Source organism: Ambystoma mexicanum, chromosome 5p (assembly GCF_040938575.1).
Source record: "Ambystoma mexicanum isolate Mex_15411 chromosome 5p, UKY_AmexF1_1, whole genome shotgun sequence".
NCBI classification, from domain to species: domain Eukaryota; kingdom Metazoa; phylum Chordata; class Amphibia; order Caudata; family Ambystomatidae; genus Ambystoma; species Ambystoma mexicanum.
In genome coordinates this window covers 1,052,344,565-1,052,356,407 of record NC_090930.1, presented here as the reverse complement: position 1 = coordinate 1,052,356,407, position 11,843 = coordinate 1,052,344,565, and positions in this window count along the sequence as shown.

Below are 11,843 nucleotides of genomic sequence, written 5' to 3'. Positions count from 1 at the left end.
CAAAGGAAATACTGACATGTAGAGGGGTTAAGCAAGGGTGTCCCCTAGCCCCGTGTTATTTAATCTATACTTGTCTGACTTGGGTCCATACAGGAAGAAAATCAGATGCTTTCCTCCAAATATGGGTGGAGAAGAGGTAGGCCGACTGCTGTATGATGACGACCTTGTTTTGCTAGATAATTACAGCAATAGGTGTGCAGAGACAGCTAAGAATGCTGAAAGGGGATGCTATGGAAAATGACCTTGAAATCAATACAGCTAAAACCAAGATCCTGAACCTGGGAAAGCGTCTCTGCAGGAAGAAACCCTCACCCAAGTGGTTCTTGGATTCCTGAAAGAAGATCAAGTAGCTTCTTTCAAATATCTTGGGATTCGTATTCGTAGGAGCAAGATCGAAGTCAACAACATGGTTGCCCTGAAAGGAAAAGCAGAAATGCTTGCAAATCAAGCACTGATTGGAAAAAAGTAATTCTGCAGGTATTCGATGTTGCCAATGCTTGAGGTTTATAGACTGAAGTTGATGACCACCTTGACGTACGGATCAACGTGTTACTGTCATTCCCACTAAAACACTGGGTGGCCCTGAAAAATGTCTTCTGGAAAAGAGTCCTGTTACTACCCAAAGCTACTCACATTGAGGTAATCTGAAGGGAGTTAGGGCTCACCTCACTGAAAGCGATGGCTGACTGGAAGTCACTGGCTTTCTTTGGGAAATGTGCACAAGAGTTACCTGCGCCAATCTTGGCGATAATAAAGAGAGAGCTGGAATGCAGAGCGCAAAAGTCAGGTAAAGTGTTGGAGGGCCACATGTCTGAAACTATTAGACCAATTTAACGCCTCAGTGGAGGAACTGACAATCAACCCCAATAAAGTAAAGAGGAAGTTGTGGGAGGCAGATTGAATCGGCATGCATGAGGAGGCAAACAAGGGCAAGTTATTCTATAACTTATCTAACGAGACCCGAGCTCTGGGAAACACCTTGGAATACCTGAGAAAATTCCCTAGTCCCTGCTACAGAGCACAGTTCATGAGGATCAGAATAAATCTATGTAAAACAAAAGAAGTTCTATCATCAAGAGTTCCTGAGCACTTAAAGGATTATTCATGCAGGTTTTGTAAGGAAGAAGGGGTACTGGAAAACCTCCAACACATCTTCCTGTTCTGCACTGCCTTAACAATGCTTAGGACCAAGTACTTCAGTCACTTCCTAGAGAATGCAGCAACATTATCGGCTGAGGAATGGTGGATAAAAATGTCTGAGGGTGAAAAAGACCTCCCTAATCATAGCAACAGTAAAATTTCTGAACAAAGTTTGGGACAGAAGAGTCTAGACTAGACAAGTTTGATTAAGAAAGCTAAGATTAACAATAATAAGGAAGGCGCACGAAGGGGGAGCAGCCACTACTGCTCCCTACAAAACTACCCCGCCTTTGTGAGTGTTTCCCTTAATCTTTCTTCTGTGTTACTGTTGCTCTGTGAATCTGTGCCCCACTAGGCTTCTCTCCCACTTCTAGGTCCCCTTCTACTGTGTACTGCTGATCTGTGAACTGTTACCTTTGGCTCTCTCGAGATCCCTGTCATCTGTGGTTCTGTTGTACTGTTGTGGTTACTGTTGTACTGTTGTGTGTCACCTATCTCCCCCATTACGACCCCTTGTGTTGACCCATACCCTTGCTCCCCCCGTGTGCCTCCTGCGTAGCGGCTTAGGGTGGTGCGTCTCTCCTTGCTTTTCTCACTCCCACCTCCTCCTCCTTGACTCCTCGCACCCTATGTAGTGCTTTCTGTTTCTCCCCTCTTCTCAAACTGGTACTCTATCTCCTATCCTATCCCTCTCACTAGGTCTGGAAGGAAGAAGTTCAAGCGGAACATCCTGGTCTCTAACCCAGGCCTCGCCATCGCTGGTACCTACATCAGTGCTTCTGCCAGACAAACTCTCACCAACATCCTCTTTGATGTTCCTTCACCCAACCTATAGACCCTTCATATGGTCTCGGATCTCTCTCCTATCTCTTCCTCTCCAATTAATGGTAACACTCGGTGGGAGGCCCTCTTGGCCTCCTTCCACTCTTCCAAGGTCATCATTAATGTCTACCTGAATGGCATTGTCTTGGTTTCAGAGTCCTCAGCCCAATCTCCTCCTGATTGACAGGCAGCTCCTGCGTCTTATCAAAATCCTTCCTATCCTTCTACTCCTACTATCACCTCTATGGCTCCTCTTCCACCCCTTGCTTCCACCTCTGCCCGGCCTCTCTTCCACCTCTACTGGGTGCACCGCTAGCCTGTACCCCACGCTGGAAGACTTTCAAATGTCAGAATCGCCGGTTTGCCTTTGTCCATGATAGAGCAGATTCTGTTTAATGACCAGGACGGAATCCAGATTGCCTTTTGCCTAGTATTTTCTTTTCTTCTAGGAATTGTTGTATTTGTGTGTATGCCACCTTATCCAGAATCTTGAGCAGAAACGTTACTGTGGTAATGGGCCTGTAGTTGGTGACTACTTCAGGATCTAGTGTGGGTTTCTTCAATATAGGATGTACCCAGGCTTCTTTTAGGCAGTCCGGGACTGTGTTGGAGTTAAAGGAAGCATTGATGAAGGTTTTGAGAAATGTGGCTAACGTTTCAGTGCAGTCTTTGACTAGTTTAGCCGGACACGCTTCGCCTTTGCAGTTGCAGGGTTTGATTTTTTTGACTATTTCTATTACTTCAGGTATAGTAACTTCCCTGAAGGAGAAAGGTTTTATTTTTTGTGAGTTAGTCTTGATTTCAGAGCAGGATGTGAGATTGACGTGTTTGGAGAGGTTTTTATGATGTTTTTGACCTGCAGGAGCTCAATTTTATTTATTAGGGCTGTTTGCACACTGGTGCACCACGCTTCGTCTTTGGTGATTTCTAAAGATTTGGTGGCTGGGATGGAGAGTTCTCTATAGATGGCGAAAAGTTCTTTGGATTCGGATGTGGCGTTGGTGATTCTGTTGTTGTAGGAAGAGGATTTGGAGGTTATTATGGCCTTTTGTATCTAGCGGCAATGAATTTGTAGGCCGATAGCTTGGCTTCCTGTGGGGAGACTTGCCATTTGTTTAGTGCTCTCTGTTTTTGTGTCCGGAGTTCCTTGAGTTCGGTAGTGAACCAGGTGTTGTTGTGTTTTATTTTTTTAGCTTTTTTGTTCTGGAGAGGTGAGATGGCTTCAATGGCAGATTCCATAATGGAGTTGTATGTTACTGCGAGTACAGCGGGGTCTGTGGAGGTACGGAGATGAAGGGATGGTATGTCTAAAAAAGGGAGGATGTTCTCTTTGGTTAAGTTTCAGGCACTTCTGGCTAGTGCCTGTGGGATGGGTAAGAGCTTATTTTGCTGTGTCGGTGCACATCGGGATGTAGAAATGGATGAGGTGGTGGTCAGACCAGGGAATAGGAGTGTTGGAGCTGACATCTATTTTACAGTTGTGGTCACCTACCCGGTCGAGGGTGTGAACTTTGCAATGTGTGGGTGTGAGGTTTCTTTGCTGGAATCCCAGCTCTAGAAGAGCTTGGGCTAGGGCTTTGGTTGGTTTGTCTTTGGGAACGTTGAGACCCAAGTTGAGGTCACCTAGGAGGAGTGTTTTTGAAGATGTTTTGAGGTTGTCACTTAGGAGATGCATAAGATTGTCATGAAAGTCGGCTATGGGGCTGGAGGGCGGTAGACTAAGTGGACGGTGAGAGTGGTGTTGGCTGAGGTAGCGATCTTAACTGCAAGGGAATCAGTGTTCTCCCCGAGGTGTGAGGCGGTTTCTCTTATGGTCAGGCAGTCTTTTACTATGAGGGCTACGCCTCTGCCTTTAGTTAGGGCTCTGTCTTGTCTGTAGATCGAGTGTCCTTGTGGGAGGGCTAGTGAAATGGCAGGTCCGGCAGCTTGATGGAGCCGGACTCAGTGATGGCCAGGATGTCTAGGTCGATATTGGTGATGAGGTCATAGATTTCCGTGGCATGTGCTAGGAGGTATCTAGCATTAATGAGTGCACATTGTAGGTGGGGGGGTTCAGCTGGTTTAGGAGTCTTTTTTTTTAGTTGGGAGGGTGGTGCTGGCAGTAGTTGCCGTATTAGGTTGTACGGGTGGGTGCAAGATTTTGATGGTTGCACTCGTGGCTGTGTTCTTTGTGCTAGTGGTGGGCTTGCTGGGCTGTATGAGAACAGGTGGAGTTTTGGTGGACACAGGAGGAACCTTATTCTGAGAGATTGCTGTGGGCTTCAGAGGGTTGGAAAGGTGGGCATTGCATGAGTGTAGCCTGAGAAGCTTGTTTCTGGTGTTGACTGGTCTGGGGCATGAGGTGGTGCTGGGGGGTGGGTTGGCAGGTTTTTTGTGGTCACTATGAGTTTGGGGGGTGGTGTGGTGATCCTATCTTGGGCAGTGTATTGTGGGTTGGGTTGAGTGAAAAAGGATGGGCGAAATGGTGTGGGTGGAATGTCTGGGAGATTTCTGGGTGTAGTGGTCTCCATGTTGTGTAGTGTTCTTTTGTGGGAGGGCAAGAGTGGGTGGTGGTAGAGCAGGTGTAGTTTAAACGTGGGTGTGAGCGTGAGGAAGGAGTAGTGCAGAGAGGAGAGGTGTGTTGAGTGTGTTGAGTGTGCGGGTCTGTGGCATTACTAGAGGCGGAGGGAGTGCTGGGTGGTGCAGGGCATGTTAAAATGTGGTGGGGCTAGTACACTGACCAAGAACAAGCAGCTACAAGTACTAGTTGGTGCAGGCATAGCCGATCGTGAACGACAGTTTAAATACAGCTTTGCAATAGTACAATAGAGTTGTTGACATTAGGGTAGCTCCTTATGTGCTTATTGTGAATACAAGAGGTACAGCGTAGGTCATACGTGTGTGTGAGTAATGAAACAATTAATAATGAAGCAGCAATGTGAATAAACGAGTAATATAGCAACAGTGCACTAGTGCAGATAATAACGCAGTTAATATTGAGTCAATGCGACATAATTCAGTTTGGGGGAGCAGTACTATTGTTATCGGAGCAGACAGAGCTGATTACACATTGCTAAATAAAGAGATAGTATGATCACACGTCAGATATAAGCAGGATACAAGTCTGATCATACCGCCTTAGGAGCTGGTGCATGGTAGGTGGTTTTAGAATCCTGGGAGAGTTAGTGGGGCAGAGCGCATGTCCCTCAATATTTGGGGGACAAGAGCCCTGGGAAGCCCTCGGCCCTTCAGGCTCCGACAGGCTCGGGACAGGGCCTTTTGAATCGGGCCTTCGGATATCAGGGCCGGCTTCCGCCTCTGGTGCCGATGGTGCACATAAGAGATGGTGGAGGGCCAATCAGCTGATCAGACGGCTTTGGTGGCCATCATCCTGGTTTCCAAGGAAACAAAAACACGAGCTGACGACGGTACGGATTATGGGGTTAATGAAATACTGTGACAGGCATGAGGGATGCTGGGGTAAGGGTATTGAGGGGCGTTAATGAGGAGGGGTATGCCATTGGTAATGAGGGACTGCAATGAGAATGAGAGATACTGGGGCAACAAGAGACACTGATTATGATGAGGGGTAATGGGTTAATAGTAATGAGTGGCTGTGATGAGGATGATTGATGCCGGGGAAAAGGTAGCGTGGAACTGGAGTGAAGATAAGTGATGCTGGGGTTAATGAGAGATTGTGATGGGTATGCAGGATGCCAGGCTAAGGGTAATGAGAGACTGCGATGCACATGACGGATGTTGTGGTAATTAGGTTGTGTGTCAAGGATGGAGGATACAGTGGTAATGGGGGTCTGTGACAAGGATGAGGAATGCAATAGTAAAGAGACTGTAACAAGGATAGGGGATGCATGAGTAATGAGGGACTGTCACAAGGATAGCAGATTCTGGGGAATGAGGGACTGTGACAAAGATGAAAGCTGTCAGGGCAAGAGTAATATAATGAGGTACTGTGATGAGGAGGAGCTATACCAGTGTATGGGTAACGAGGGAGTAGGACAAGGATGAAATATGCCGGGGTACTGATAATTAGGGACTGTGATGAGGATGAGCGATTCTAAGGTACTGAGGGACTGTAACAAAGATGAGGGATGCCATTGTAAGGGTAAAGAGGGACTGTGACAAAAAGAGGGCATGCAGTGCTAAGGGTATGAGGGACTGTGAAGAGAATGAGTGTTTATGGGGGTAATGAAAGACTGTGACAAGTATGAAGGATGCTGGGGTAAGGGTAAAGAGGCACTTTAATAAGGATGAATAATGCTGTTGGTAATGAGGGACTGCAATGAGGATGAGGGATGTTGGGGGTAATGAGAGACTGTGATGAGGATGAGGGATGCTGGGATTAGGGTAATGAGGGACTGTGACGAGGATGCTTGATTGTAGGGAAAAGTACTATGGTACTGTGAGGAGGGTAAGTGATGCTGGGCCTAATGAGGGACTGTGATGGGTATGTGGGATGCAAGGCTAAGGATAATGAAAGATTGTGATGAGCATGAAGGATCTTTTAGCAGTTAGTGTGTCAAGGATGGGGTATGCAGTGGTAATGGTATACTGTGACAAGGATGAGGGATGCAATGCAAAAGGGACTGTAACAAGGATGTGGAGGCAGGAGTAATGAGGGACTGTCATGAGGATGGCAGATGCTGGAGAATGAGGGACTGTGACAAAGGTGAAGATTGTCACGGCAAGAAAAATGTAATGAGGTACTGTGACGAGGAGGAGAGATACCAGTGTAAGGGTAACGAGGGAGTATGATGAGGATGTGGAATTCTCGGTTAAGCGTAATAAGCGACTGTGATGAGGAGGAGGGGTGCAGGGTATGATTAATGAGCGACTGTGATGGCAATGATGTATGTCGTGTTAAGGGTAAGGAAGGGCTGTGCCAAGAATGAGGGATGCTGAATCAAGGGTAATGAGGGACTGTGACAAGGATAAGATATACTGGGGTAAGGGTAATGAGGAACTGTGAAAGGGATGAGGGGTGCTGGGGTTAATAAGGACTCAGATGAGTATGAGGGATGTTGAGGTAAGGGTAACGAGGGACTGTGATGACCATGGGGGGTGCAGTGGTAATGAGGGACTGTAACAAGGATGAGGGGTGCACTGGTATGGACGGACTGTGTTGAGGGATGCAATTGGCAATTAACGATTTTGATGAGTCTGAGGGCTGCCGATGGAAGGGTAATGAGAAACCGCAGTGAGGATGAAGTATGCTGGGGTTAATGAGGGACTGTGATGAGTATGAGGGATGCTAGGGTAATGAGGGACTGTGACAAGCATGAAGGATGAAGTGGTAAGTAATGATAATAAGAGACTTTGAGGAGGAATGGGAATCTGGGAGTAATAAATGGCTGTGACGAGGGTGGGGAATGATAGGTTAATGAGGGACTGTAACAAGACAGGTGATGCCAGGGTAAGTGCAATATAATAAGACACATAGAAGAAGAGGAGAGCTGTGGGGTAAGGGCAATGAGGGACTCTGACACAGAGAAAAGATGCCAGAGTAAGGGTAATGAGGGACTGTGAGGAGGAGCAATGTTGAGTTAAGGATAGTGAGGGACTTACCTGTTCAAGCCGGACAACCATCTTGGCGCCTCTACCCATGCTGGCGATGGCTTTGGTCCCGCGTGATCTGGGCATTGGGCGCTTTGGGTTGCCACAGCTTGCATTCCAGGCCTCCCTTTCATTCTGTGCCCTAATTAGGCTATATCGAGATGCATGCCATTGTGTCTAAATGCAAATCTGTTCCCGACTGTATCTTCACCCCCAGAACTTGTTTGCCCAATGATTCTTGATTATTACTCTCCGTACTCCCTCCTGGTCTCCCTCCTTGCTTCCTGGGTGGGCATGCTTCTCCTCTAGCTTCAAGTCCTTTCTTACCTCCTTGTTACCTTGCCTTTCCCTTACTTTGTTCTCTGTTTACTGTGGTTGGCTGGTGTGCTTAGTGTCATCCCTGCCATCTGCACTTGGAGTCTCCTTTCTAGAAGCCTTGCCTGCCTTTTACCGCTGCCTGCCTTCTGCACAGCCTCTTCAGTTAATCACCAGCACCCTGCCCTCCAGAATCACTCTACTGGATGTCCAGAATCCTGAGTGGCCTTCCCTGTCAGAGCTCTGCACTGTCCCTATGTCACGAAGGCAAGCGTCGTCCTGTGGCGTGGGGATCTGATCTAGGGCTTCCCTGTTCATTATGCAAGTGTTGGGTTGCTTTCCGGCACTACGCTTACTACTGGAGCTACTTTTGTGGCAGTCTGGCTTCGTCATCTCAGCGACAACAAAATATAGTAGGTACGAAGAAGCAGTGAGACGCCTTGCATGACACAGGATCTGTGAGCTAACACCATTGATTGTATTGAATAAGGTAACTTAAAGACAGTACTCAACAGGGCGAGAAACACCACCTAGAATGTCAGCAAAGCCCATTAACCCTGCTGATCAAACAGGAACCAGAAAGGCTATAACAGCAAAGGGAGGATAACGTAATACATAAGACTCCTGACAAGGGGCAAGTAGGAGTAGTGCTTACAGAATGGCGAGGAAAACATAATCCTTCACACAGGAGCTGGATACAGCAGCACACTACACCTAGCAACCAATAGGGAACAAAGTGCAAGGGACAACCAGGAACAGGCTCCAAGAGAAAGTAAAGGAACAGGAGTAGGAGCAGGGAAAATGAAATTACAAGGTCAAAACTCCTCCGCATCCCTGGATAGAAAGGAAAATGGTACAAAATAGTAAATCTATAAATGAGGGTGTCTATGGGATCAAGGCTACATTGAAAAATAGGGCAAAGTCAAAGGAATAAAGAACACAGACAAACTGGACTGCAGAGCAAAAGGAAAGCACTGGAAAGTACTGACTGCAAAACAGAGGAAGACAGAAAGGGAATCCAGAAAGCAGAGAATACTAATAAGCACACTAAATTCGAAAATCCAGTAACAAGAAATAGGAAATTAGGAACTAGACACTATGGGCCTCATTACGACCCTGGCGGTAAGGGGTTTACGCCAGCGTTAGCTGCGCCGACCCCTTACCGCCAATTACGAGGTCCCTTAGCGCCATGGCGCTTTTAACACCTGCTTTTAGCAGGTGTTAAAATCCATGGCGCTAAGGGACCATGGAGTTAATTACGCCACCGTAATTTACGGTGGCGTAATTAACGCCTTCCCCACTCCCAATATGCCCTATGGGGCAAAAATGGGAATGGGGAAGGGTAAATGGGGATTGGGGACTTACCGCCCCGCCTAGGTCGGAATGGGGCGGTAAGTCCGCCTACCACCATGGCGTAAACGTGGTTTACGCCATGGTGGTAAAGTCACGGCCCAGGCGGTAACTTACCGCCTGGGTCGTAATGAGGCCCTATGCCCTGCGCCCTCTGCAGCTCACCCAGAACAGAACCACAAGACTTATCCTTGGCCTTAAGCCCAGGGACCACATCTCTCCAGCGCTGAAATCCCTTCACTGACTCCCCATGGATGCAAGGATCAAGTTCAAGACCCTCTGCATTGTTCTGGGGCCTGGGACCGGCCTACTTGTAACACTGTGTATCTAAATACTGTCCCTCACAAGCCCTCCCCTCATCTACCTCCAACCTTCTGCGAGTGATCCAGTTCTCCAAGCAGAGATCCTTATCCTCAGCAGGTGCCTCCCTCTGAAACAGCCTCCCTGCATCCCTGTGCCTGATCTCATTAAGTTCCAGAAAACTCCTCAAGACCTTCCTCATCTCCTCTTCCTTCTCTCTCCCTCTACCCTGCTAACCTAGTTCATCTGCTCATTCCCTCTCTCCCTCCTCTTCTTACTGCTTTCTAACTGGCCGCCTGGTGTACCTCAGAGTCTCACAGGTCCCTGGCACCCCCGCCAGTCCTCTTTTCGCACTTGCCTCAGGGCCCTACACCCCACCCACACTCATTGCACTTGAGAAATAACCAAAGAGAGGGGCTCTCTTTGCACTTACCCCAGTCTCTGCCGACCGGGTGCACTTGGACCTCCCCCTCCCTGTGAGCATATGTGCACTTGCACGATCCGTACGCACCATGCCTGAAGATTGTCTGTCTGTTCTCCCTTGTCTTCACCCCTTAATTGCACTGGTAAAACAGCAGAATTGCTGTCAGGCCTATTTGGTGTATCTCAATCTGTTCAATGCATTTTACACACACACTCTGCCTCTGCAGACTATTATCATCTCAGAATTGCTAGCACCTGCAGCCGCATGTGTTCCTTATCCTCCACCCATCCTTGTCTTGCAAGGGTAGAGATGAAGTAGTGAGCATGGAGTACTGGGAAGTGTAGTCTTTTGAATAAAAAAGCATAAAGCATACTATTCTCACCTGTGCCCAGATGCAGATTCTGCTTGGATCTTTATGATATGCGCTTTATGAATGTACATGCTCAATATCATGCTGGCTGCCAAAAACCTGAGAAGGGTCCAGAAGGGAAGTGCAATGGAAATAGGGCTTTTTAGCTCCCAAATCAAAACAGTACTGTGTTGCAGGGTTCAGAAGCTAAGTACAATATGAAACAGTTCCCAAATCATGTCCTCAGGTGGCGGGAGTGGGACCAAAGGGACTGAATCGTGACAGGGACTGTGACAAAGCTGAGGATGAGATGGTAATGAGAAACTGTGACAAAGATGAGAGTTGGAGGGGCAATGAAGGACTCTGATGAGGATGAGGGATGCAGGCTACTGAGGGGCTACCATGAGGATGAGAGAAGAGGGAGGCAAAAAGAGGCTGTGGCAAGTATAAGGGATGTAGGTGTTCTGAGGAACTGTGATGGAATGAGGGATGTGGTAGTAATGGAGGCCTCTGACGGGGATGAGGTGTGCTAGGGCAATGAGGGACTGTGATGAGGATTAGGGATTCTGGGGTAAGGGTAACGAGGTACTGTAATGAGGATGAGTTATGCCAGGGGTAATGAGGGACTGTGATGGAGAAGAGGGATTCTGGGGTTAATGGGAGACTGTGATGAGGATGAGAGATGTTGGGTAAGGGTAATGAGTGACTGTGACAAGGATGATTGATGCCAGAGGAAGGGTAATGTGGAACTGTGACAAGGATGAGGAATCCTGGGGGTAATGAGGAACTTTGATGAGTATGAGGTATACTGGGGTAAGGGTAATGAGGGACCGTGATAAGCATGAAGGATGCAGTGGTAATGAGAGACTGTGATAAGGATCAGGGAGGCGGTTGTAATGGGGAGTGTGACAAGAATGAGGTATGCAATTGTAAAAATGGACTGTGACAGGGATAGTTGATGTGGGAGCAATGAGGGCCTGCCACAAGGGAGGAGGATGCCGGAGAAATGAGTGACGGTGAGACAAATGAGGGATGCTATGGTAAGGAGGCACTGTGAAGAGGATGAGGGATGCAGGTGTGATTAAGGACTGTGATGAGGGGGAGGTATGACAGGGTATGGGTAATGATGAGGACGAGTGATGCTGGGTAAGAGCATGATGAGGATGAGTGATGTCATGGTAAGGGTTATGAGTAAGTGTGACGTGGGTGAGGGATGTTGAGGTTCAGAGTAATGAGATTCTGTGATGGATCATGGAAGGTGGCATACAGTTAAGAGGACCTTTGTTAGGCAGAATCATATGCAGTACCCTTTGGGAACACCACACACAATTAAGTCTACAAGTGACAGTACAAATTCACCTTTGGTACAAGCCTGTATTACACAGTAAAGTGGTAGCGATGGCTGAGCAGCCAGACTTATCTCAAGAGTAAGTGAGCAGTATCAATAGTTACACAAAGGACAGCAATTACTATGGTTCAAACAAACACTGACTCAAGGTTTCTGAGTAAAAGAATATACATTTATTTACACATCAGTTATAAAACATTTCCCTATTATCAAGCAGTTGAAAAATCACAATCTTAATACACTAC